The sequence below is a fragment of the Carlito syrichta genome, unplaced genomic scaffold (assembly GCF_000164805.1).
Source record: "Carlito syrichta isolate Samal-C Ts95f unplaced genomic scaffold, Tarsius_syrichta-2.0.1 Scaffold303262, whole genome shotgun sequence".
In the NCBI taxonomy this organism is placed as follows: Eukaryota; Metazoa; Chordata; class Mammalia; order Primates; family Tarsiidae; genus Carlito; species Carlito syrichta.
The window spans coordinates 46,105-57,630 of NW_007247358.1; positions in this window are offsets into that span (position 1 = coordinate 46,105).

Below are 11,526 nucleotides of genomic sequence, written 5' to 3' on the forward strand. Positions count from 1 at the left end.
CCCTCTGTAAAAGTGTGGTGCAGATAAGTTTGAAGAGAAAGGGCATTTGGCCTGACTGGACTCTGGAGCTACAGTTCTGTGTCAAGCAGAGCAGTTATGTTTTTATCTCATGTGTTGCTTGTCTGAAAACCTCTGGATTAGAATAGCTGGTCTTGAGTCAAATCCTCAGACACCCAGGGGAAGTGAACAGCCCTGGATTCCAGGGCCCACTGATGGAGCCCACTCATTTGTCCCTTTGACATTCCCCCTGTGAATACTGGAAGCCAGCCAGGGGCATCAGTCCTAATGGTCAGTGATTCTAAATAAGGTCTTTTAAGGGAAACCAGAATTGTATTCCTTGTTTTGGATACCCAGGTCACACAGGTGTTATACACAGGTGTGTTATACACAGTTGTGAGACTGTGAAAAGGCTTCTAAGTCTAGTCCTTCTCTGAGGTAGGGTCTGAAAGGACTTAAATCTTTTCTTTTTTCTTTCTTTTTTTTTTTACACAGGGTGACTTTTTAGAAGAGCACTTTGTAAACAATAAAGGGTGGTGCACAGATAATCAAAATGACATTATGACATGACTGTGCTGACCTGGGACCAAGAGGGCCAAAGAGACTCATGACAAGACCTGCCATTTACACTATGCACCCACCACATGCCAGCAACTGTGCTAAGAAATTATTGAATCTTCACAGCAATGGAGAAAAGAACAGTCATTGTTTGAACAGATGAGGACACTGAAGTTGCCAAAGGTCCCAGGTCACATGAAGAGAGAGTATCAGTGCCAGAGTCCAGCTACTGCTGGGTCTTGGGTATCCCGAAGGTGTGAATGATGTAGGCAAAAGAATGCACTTTGGACACCTGACTCTGTTGCAGGACAGATGCCATTTGTTGTTAATTAACAGAGAGCTTTGATACTATTTGTATAATGGAAAGGACAAAGAAAATTCCTTCACGCACATCATCCTTTAGAAGTTATGCCATCTGGTGGTCTTAGAAGCAATAAACAGGCCAAAAACACTACTTTCAGTTAATGAGTCTTAAGTTAAGTTTAAAAGGAGTTTTACTTAAACCAAACATAATGCATCACTTAATCTACAAGGCTTACTTTGATTTCTGTTCTACATCACTTGTCTAATTTAAAAAGCCTTAAAATCACCAAAACAGAAAGGCAGCCTGAAGATGGTGACCGCATAGGTGGATCCCTGAGATTTTCTGAATGTGAGTTTCCCAAAAAGACTCCACCTCCAGCTGCACTGGTACAAGGCTTGGGGACTTTTGGTCCCACACAGGGCCAGACATTGCAGCCAGACCGTAGCTGCTCCACTATATGTGATTCTGGCCAGCTGGGGAATCCCAAATCCCGGATCCCAGCTCCAACCCCAGCTACGCTACATCGTCGTGACCAGCACCCAGTGTGAAGCTGCCAGTCACACAGGGAGGCTCTGAGCACCCGCCCCTTAGAGATACCGGTCCCATTTCTGGCTAACGTGCTCTCAGAGGGACCCAGAGCCAACACCTGCACTCTGGAGCTTTGGAGATTGGAAGCCCTGGGCCCACCCTGGCTGAGGCACTCAGCATGTGCGACCACAAGCCTGTGTAAGGGGGCAGAACCCCAAACTGGTGTAAGGTGCCGATCACAGGCATCCAGCTCCAGAAGAGGGAATGCCTGATACTCTCCTCCACCCTAGCCAACTGGAGACACCCCAGATCCAGTGCCCAGCTGTGCAGCTGGTGCCGCCTGGAGACTGACAGGAGCGCCCCTAAAAGTGAAAGTAAAACTGCCACCTCCACCATTTTCAAGGCATATTTACATTGCATCGCTCGCCCACCTATCAGAGACTCCACCTCGGTTCCCATGGTGATGTCATTAACAGGAGACAAAGCCCCTCCCCTACACTGAATAGAGACTACAGTCACAGATCTCCTAGGCAACAACCTAACTGCCTGCAACAGAAACAGAGGAGAGAGGCTGGAGATTAGATCACAGGAACTTGATCCACTAAGGGATGAGAGAGAAAAATCTACACAAATGAAGAAAAACCAAAAGAAGAATATGGGTCTCTCCCAGACTCCTGGGAGGGCAAACACTGAGAAAACTGACTTTGGAATACAAACAACGAAGAACCCCGCCCAGAATGAATGGTCACAAAATACAACCCTAGACATCAAGACATTAATGGAGAGATTAAAAAGAATTGAAGAGACTCAAGAAGAAACTAGAATGGAGCTGATATCTGAGATAACAGTAATAAAGGAAACTGTGAATGAAATAAACAATAAACTGATAAGCATGGAAAGCAGAATTACCCAAGCAGAAGAAAGAATCTCAGAGCTTGAGGACCAAAATATAGAAATAACCCAACCTCTCAAAAACACAGAAAACAAGCTCAAAAAGACAGAAAAAAACCTTCAAGAGATGAACGATTACCTCAAGAGGCCTAACCCTAGAGTAATTGGTCTGCCTGAGGCAGAAAGAGAGACAGAGACCACATTGGAACAAACCTTCCATGAGATCATTCAAGAAAACTTCCCTTATCTAATCAATGATGCAAAAACTCAAACACAAGAGATCCAGAGAACCCCTGCAAGACAACAAATGAGAAAACCAACTCCTAGACACATAATAATTCACCTAAACAAAGTAGGCAAAAAGAAAAAATCCTAAAGGCAGCAAGAGAAAAAGGCCAGATCACTTACCATGGAAGACCAATCAGAATAGCAGCAGATTTGTCTACAGAAATCCTGTAGGCTAGGAGAGCTTGGAGCCCTATCTTCAAAGTCCTAAAAGATAAACAATTTCAACCAAGAATAACCTACCCTGCCAGATTAAGCTTCATCAGAGAGGGAGAATTAAAATCTTTCCCAGATATCCAATCCCTAAGAACCTACGCTGCCACCAAACCACCTCTACATGAAACACTTAAGAAAGTACTAAACACAGAAGAAAAGGGGGAAAAAAGAGCAACATTTTTCACAAGAGTACAGGAAAAAGAATAAAATACATATGAACCAACCCCCAAAACAAAAGAAAGACAATAAACCAAGTGGAAGAACAACTCTAAAAGAACTGTATGTTAGGGATGAACTCTCACATTTCAATAATTAGCCTGAATGTGAATAGACTAAATGCACCACTGAAAAGACATAGAATGGCAAAATAGATAAAATATCACCAGGCAACAATATACTGCCTTCAAAAGACCCATCTCACTAGAAAAGAAATGCACAGACTCAAAGTAAGAGGATAGGAAACAAATTTCCAGGCGAATGGAACACAAAAGAAAGGAGGAGTCACGATCCTAATTTCAGACAAAATACCATTTAAGTTATCAAAAATTTAAAAAGATACAGAGGGCCACTACATAATGATAAAAGGCTCACTCCATCAACAAGAAATATCTATCCTAAACATATATGCACCTAACATAGGTGCACCAACTTTTACAAAGCAACTCCTAGGAAAACTGAAGAAAAATATTGATTCTAACACCATCATAACTGGGGACTTCAATACCCCACTCACAACCCTCGACAGATCATCGGGACAAAAAATCAGCAATGAGATTCGGAACCTCAATGTGACTCTGGACCAAATGGAATTAATTGATACCTACAGAACACTCCATCCAAAGACCAGAGAATACACATTCTACTCATCACTGCACAGGACATATTCCAAGATTGACCATAAATCAAGCATAAGCAAATTTAAAAAGACCAAAATTCTACCATGCAACTTCTCGGACCACAGTGGAATAAAAATAAACATTGACACCAACAAGGTCCTTCCGAAACCCACAAAGACATGGTCACTAAACAGCATGATGCTAAACAACTCCTGGGTCAATGATGAAATCAAAACAGAGATCAAAAGATACCTGGAAACAAATGAAAATGAAGAAACATCTTACCAAAATCTCTGGGAGCCTTAAAAGCTGTAGTAAGAGGGGAATTTATATCCCTACAAACACACATGAAGAAAATGGAGGGAGCACAAATTAACAGCCTAACAAGCCACCTAAGGAAGCTGGAAAAGCAAGACCACAAAAACTCTAATTTCAGCAGAAGAATCCAGATCACCAAAATAAAAGCCCAAATCCAGGACATAGAAGACAAAAAGATAATACAAAAAAATCAGTGAAACAAAAAGCTGGTTCTTTGAAAGGATAAACAAGATCAATGGTCTCCTAGCTAGACTGACCAAGAAAAAGAAAGAAAAAACCCAAATACGCACAATCAGAAACACAAAAGATGAAGTCACATCTGACCCTGAAGAAATGCAAAGATCATCAGAGACTACTATGTACACTTGTATGGAAACAAACTTGAAAACCTCAAGGAAATGGGGGACTTTCTGTCACCACACAACCTACCTAGGTTGAAACAAGAAGAAAATGAGACCCTAAATAGACGAATAACAATCAAGGAAATTGACTATGTAATAAGAAAACTACCTACAAAAAATAACCCTGGACCAGATGGCTTTCCAGCAGAATTCTACAAGACATTTAAGGAGGAATTGATTCCAATCCTACTGAAACTATTTCAGGCGATTGAGAAAGATGGAACCCTCCCCAAATCATTTTATGAAGCTAACATTACATTGATACCCAAGCCAGGTAAAGATCCAACAAAAAAAAGAGAACTACAGGCCAATATCTTTGATGAACATAAACGCTAAAATTCTCAACAAGATCCTAGCAAACCGGATTCAACAACACATCTCAAAAATCATCCATTATGACCAAGTAGGCTTCATTCCTGGGATGCAAGACTAGTTAAACATTCATAAAACAATAAATGTAATTAAATACATCAACAGATGTCAAAACAAAAACCACATGATTATATCATTAGATGCAGAAAAAGCTTTTGATAAAATCCAGCACCCCTTCTTGATATAAACCCTCAAACATCTAGGCATACACGGAATATACCTCAAAGTAGTAAAAGCCATCTATGAGAAACCCACAGCCAGCATACTCCTAAATGGACAAAAATTGGAACCATTTACCCTGAAAACTGGAACAAGACAAGGATGCCCACTCTCACCCCTCCTGTTCAATATAGTATTGGAAGTCCTGGCTAGAGCGATCAGAGAGAAGAGAAGGCAATCAGGGGTATCCAAATAGGAAAAGAGGAAGTCAAATTATCTCTCTTTGCAGATGACATGATCGTGTACCTTGAAAACCCAAGTGAATCTGTCAAAAACTTCCTTACACTGATAAAGGCTTTCGGCAATTCTCAGGATATAAAATAAATGTGCAAAAGACAATTGCATTTCTTTACACCAATAATAAACAAACCGAAGCCCAAATAAGAAGCACAATTCTATTCAAAATAGCCACCAAAAAAATGAAATATCTTGGCATCTTCCTAACCAGAGACGTGAAAGACCTTTACAATGAAAACTACAAAACTCTGCTCAAAGAAAACAAGGATGACACAAACAAGTGGAAAAATATCCCATGCTCATGAATTGGAAGAATCAACATTGTGAAGATGTCCATCTTACCTAAGGCAATCTACAGATTCAATGCAATACCTATCAAATTACCAGCAGCATTCTTCTCAGACCTAGAAAAAAACAACACAGGAATTCATATGGAAACACAAACGACCAAGAATAGCCAGAACAATCCTCAGCAATAAAAAAAAAAAAGCAGGTGGTATCACATTACTAGACTTCAAACTTTACTATAAAGCTACAATCATCAAAACAGCTTGGTATTGGTGTAGGAACAGGCATATAGATCAATGGAATAGAATTGAGATCCCAGAAACAAAACCTCAACTGCTCAACCAACTCATCTTTGACAAAGCCTCCACCACCTATCATTGGGGAGAGGAGAACCTATTCAGTAAATGGTGCTGGGAAAACTGCCTGAACACATGCAGAAGATTGAAACAGGACCCCTATCTATCTGCATACACAAAAATTAACTCCAAATGGATCAGAGAACTAAATGTAAAACCTCAAACTATAAGAACCTTAGAAAATGAAGGACATACCCTCATGGAAATTGGAACTGGCATCCAATTCCTGAACAAAACTCAAAACCCACAGGCCATAAAGGATAAGATAGATAGACAAGTGGGACCTCATTAAACTGACAAGGTTCTGCAAAGCCAAAGAAACCATCAAGAGAGCAGGAATATAGCCTACAGACTGGAAAAAGTACTTGCTAATTCCAGGTCTGACAAAGGCTTAACATCTTGGATCTACAAGGAACTCAAATATGCTGAAAAGAAAAAAACAAACAACCCCATTATAAAACAGGCAAAAGATATGAACAGACACTTCACAAAGGAAGACATTCAAGAAGCCAACAGACACATGAAGAAATGCTCAACCTCACTAATCATCAGGGAGATGGAAATCAAAACCACACTGAGATACCACCTAACTCCAGTCAGAATGGTAATTATCAATAACTCAGAAGATAATAGTTGTTGGAGAGGATGTGGTGAAAAGGGAACACTCCTACACTGTTGGTGGGAGTGTAAACTAGTGCAACCTCTTGGAAAGTAGTGTGATGATTCCTAAAAGCTCTAAACATCAACCTCCCATATGACCCTGCAATCCCCCTGCTGGGAATATACCCTGAAGAACTCAAATCACTCCATAAAAAAGATACCTGCACACGAATGTTTATTGCAGCATTGTTCACAATAGCAAGAACCTGGAACCAACCATGCTGTTCATCAAAAGAGGACTGGATTTTTAAAATGTGGTACATATACATGATGGAATACTATGTAGCCATAAAAAAGAACAAAATCATGAATTTCGCAGCAACCTGGATGGAGCTAGAGTCTATAATACTGAGTGACCTCTCACAGAAACAAAGATCTGACTATCACATATTCTCACTCATATAGTGGCCCTTGATCATCCAACGCACTACCATAAGAAAATGACTGACAGTGGTGGGAAACCATGGAGGGAGATGGGACTAATGGTAGTAAACATCTGCCTGGGGACGGGGAGACACGTGTTATCAACAAGGGGGCCTGAATGAAGCATATTTGTATACCTAACACTTAACCGTACCCCACAATATCAAAATAAAAAATATTGATATAAAAATAAATAAATAAATAAATAAATGCTGGTACTCCTGTGTTGGGTGCATATATGTGTAGGATGAATATCTCTTGTTGATAGATTGAACATTTTATTATTATGTAGTGCATTTTCAAATATTTTAAAATTTTTGATAGCTTAAAGTTTCCTTTGTCTGATATTAAGATCATGACTCCTGCCTTATTTTGTGATCCATTTGACTGAAAATTTGTTTCCATCCTCTAGCTTTGAGTCTGTGTGCAGCCCTTGTGGTGAGATGAATTTCCTGTGTATAGCAAATTGTTGGGTCATGGTTTTTATCCAGTTTGCCATTCTGTGTCTTTTTAATGGTGCATTTAGTCCATTCACTTTCAGGCTGATTATTAAAATGTGAGTTTTTATCCCCATCAGAGGTTCTTATAAAGTATTTTCTTTGTTTGTTTTCTTTTTACTTTTGAGTTGATGTACATGTGTGTTTTCAACTTTGCACTTGCATTATATTCTCTGTTGATTCTGTGTTCTCCTGTCCTCTTGAGGAGTCTATGATCATTCTTTTTGTTTATTTCTTCTGTGCTTAATACCTTTTTAAGCATCTCTTGTAGATGTGGTCTGGAAACTGCATAATGTCTTAGTGATTCAATGTCTGGAAAATATTTTAATTCTCCATCACCGATAAAGCAGAACTTGGCTGGGTAGGAATTCTTGGTTGAAATGGTTAATTTGAGGACTTTGAATGTTGGACTCCAGTCCTTTCTACCTTATAGTGTTTCTGTTGATAGGTCTGTTGTTATTCTGACTGGTTTTCCCCAGTTAGTAGTCTGACTTTTCTCTCTTGCTGTCTTTAGGATTTTTTTTCTTTTTGTGCCTACTTTGCGTAGGCAAATTGCTATGGGTCTAGAGGTTGTTCTCCTCATTTGATGTCTTGCGGGGGTTTTCTGTATCTCTTGTGTTTGGATGATCATATCTCTGGTGAGATGAGGAAAGTTTTCTTGGATAATCTCCTGGAATATTTGCTCCAAGGTTTTCTCCTTTTCCCTTTCTTCTTCTAGGATACCAATCAGGCATAGTTTCAGTGGTGACTTCCATTGTTTGAGCTCTGAGGTTTGATTTTTCAGGCATTTTCTCTTTGTTACACTGAAAATTACTTGTGTTCTTCCATTGATATTACATCTTTTGTAACAGATCTCATTCTTTTCTCTTTAGTTCTGTTATTCAGTGGCAGTGGCAGAGGCTTTCACTTCTGATGTTTGCTCAGCTCACTTTTCTTCCCTGATCAGGGCTCTGAATTTGTTCTGTTTTGAAACAGGGCTGTGGGTGGGAAGCTTTGCTATCTCTTGTAGTTTTGAGAGTTGAATAAGGTGGAAGACGGAGAGCTAGAATTCTGAAGCTACTTGAAAATCACAATTATTGTGGTATGGGTTCCCTGAGACCCACTCCCTACCACCATTCGATATGATGATGCAGTAGGTATGTGTGTGTACCCCCTGAATCCAAAATAAAGTAAAAGCAATAAGGAGAATGGTGAAAAGTAGAATAAAATAAGACAGATAAAAATAAAAATAAATAAATAAGTACAGAAAAACAAAGAAGAGACCAAAGGAAAAAATAATTAAATATATATATATTTATATATATTTATACACACACACACACACACACACAAACTGAAACAAACTAAAAAAGAAAAAACAGGAAAAACAGGAAATCAAACATACACACACACAACACAAAACAGAAGAAAGAAAAGAGAAAAAAAGGAATTCAAATTGAACCCTCTTATACATTCACACACACATTAAACTAAAAAAGAGAAGACCAAAAAACAAAGTGAAAGAACACTCAATAATTCACATACACACATAAACAGAAAACAAAAAACAAAAGAAGAAAGAAAAAAAAAAGGAAAAAAAGATTGGGAGAATCCAGATCGAACCCTCACATACACATTCATTCACAAACAAAAAAGAAAAAAATAATAACAAACAAAAATGCAAAAACAAACAAGCAAACAAACAAAACCTGCCCTCTTATGGCAAGTTCTGTAATTGTTCCTCTCAGCTGCTCACAGGTAAGCCCCTCTGCTGTCTTTTATGAAGCTGCAGCCTCATTCACAATCTCCCCAGTGTCCCACACAGTTGGAGGAGGAGGAGGCAGCTGGGTGGGGCTTTAGTCCTCTCCTCCCATTCTCTTATGATCAAGATTATCCCATCTAGTGAGGAGGTGCAGAATTGTCTCTTCCCTAGATGCTGGTGGAGGGTCCCCCAGCACTTGAGGAAGGCTTATCCTGGAGTAGAGTCCACCTATCATGGCTGATGTCCAGGCTGCACCTGGGTTCATTCCTGGCAGTCATGTCCCAACCACGTGGATCTGACATTCAGAGGATTGCAGGGAAGGAGGGGGTTGGATCAACCCCAGTTTCACCACTGATCTCTTTGGGGTCTTCTGCATCCTTTTCTGGTCATACCCTTTGTCCCACAGCTGAATCAGGGTAGAGGGTGGGGCATCCAAGACTCAGCACTCATCCTGTCCCTCCAGAGTTTATACTTTCAGGATGTTCCCTCTGGGTCATGCCAGCTCCTGAGTAGTTAAACTGCCATCACAGACAGCAGTCTGTTGGCCCATAGTGAGCAAGCTAGAGCACTTCCCTGCCCAGTTTTCAAGATGGTGGCAGGGTGTCTGTTTCTTCTTCTCCAGTAGGGTTTTCCCTCTGGACTCCTTTGCTGTTTATCCTCTGCAGCCCTTGCTGCCAGTGTCCAGCCAGGCACTGCAGTGGTGAGGCAGACTCTGGAGCCAACAGTCACTCCCTGCAGCTTCTTCCCAGGAAGAGCTTTGCTGATTTTTTTAAAAATGGCACTTGGTGCCGGGCTCGGTGGCTCAGCCTGAAATCCCGCGCCTTTGGGAGGCTGAGGTGAGTGGATTGCCTGAGCCCGCGGGTTCGAGACCCGCCTGGGCAACTTGGTGAGACTTCATCTCTACAATAAATCAAAAAAATTAGCCGGGTGTGGTAGCGTGCACCTGTAGTTCCAGCTACTTGGAAGGCTGAGGCGGAAGGATCGCCGGAGCCCAGCAGGTCGAGGCTGTGGTGGCCGGGAGCAGCCACTGCACTCCAGTCTGGGCGACAGAGTGAGACTCCAACTCAAAAAAAAAAAATGGCACTTGGTATCTGTACCCTGGGCAGTGCTAGGGTCCAAGCAGAGCAGCTGCAGCACCAGCCACTTAACCAGGAAAGTCCGGGCCACTTACCCCCAGGTCCCCACTCAGTTAGCCACTCACATGCCTACTTACTCACAGACATGTACTCGAAATTTTCCATACACTCCTCACTCACACTGGGACTCACACAGTCCAACTGGCTCCACTGTCAACTTCCCAGAAGGCTCTATCTGAAGTCTTAAAATAACTTCTGCCCAGACCACATCACCCCTAAACCTAATTCTTAGTAGTTCTGATTTCTTTTAAAGTTTTGACTAGTCTTCTAACTTTTAATGTTTTGACTATTATTCTAAATATGATGCTTTAATTTTACATCTTAATTTTTCAAATGTTAGACATTATCTATAAATTTGCTATTGTGATAGAAAAATATTTGTCTTTCTTACATTACTAACACACCATCACGCCTCACCCATCCCTGCATTGTACTCAAATTGCTATTTCCAGTTAAATATTTATATTTGTTATTAATTTATATAAATGAATATAATATCTTGCCTGCAACACCAGGAATAAATCCGTGAGATCTATTATTATATTTTCTTTCTTGTATAGTTTTTAATTTTTCCTGGAGTTTTTAATTGCCATTTTTTCAAAAACACACTCAGTCTAATTATCATTCATATATTTTTTTCCAAGTAACCTATCATACTGGGTACTGTCATGAACAACACACCTTTTGCCCAACAGTTTCCTTTTTTCTCTCCACTCTTCTGGAGTTATTTTTCTTGATTCAAATTGGACTGGCTGCTTCCTAAGCTTGCTGCACCATTATCTTCTCCTTGTTGATCCCTGGGTTGGATCCACTGTTTCCATAAATCATGTCTTTCTCTATTATTGTTTTCCTGAGACACATATTCAGCTTCCTTTAAAAAATGCGTGGCAGGAATAAATGTCTAACTTTCTGCTTCACCATCTTCAGATGAAAATTAATTTTGTGGAACAGGGTAACAAAGACTTTCAGGTATGATTAAAGTGCTCAAAGAGATACATGAAGTTCCTTGATGACTACTTGACCTATTAACCAAAACTTGGGAAAATCTTGCCTATGGAGTTTTTTTAAATGTGATAAGAAAAATCCTCACTGTTTATGCCAGGTTTTTGTGACTTACAACCAAAAACTTCTTAACTTTTACATAATTGCTCAGAAAGTATCAAGATGACCCAAGGCTAAAGGGACATCAATCTGTAGTACAGTGGTTGTAAGTTTTGTTCTCAATAACAATAACAAGATGTGAAATTGTCTCACATTTGATTT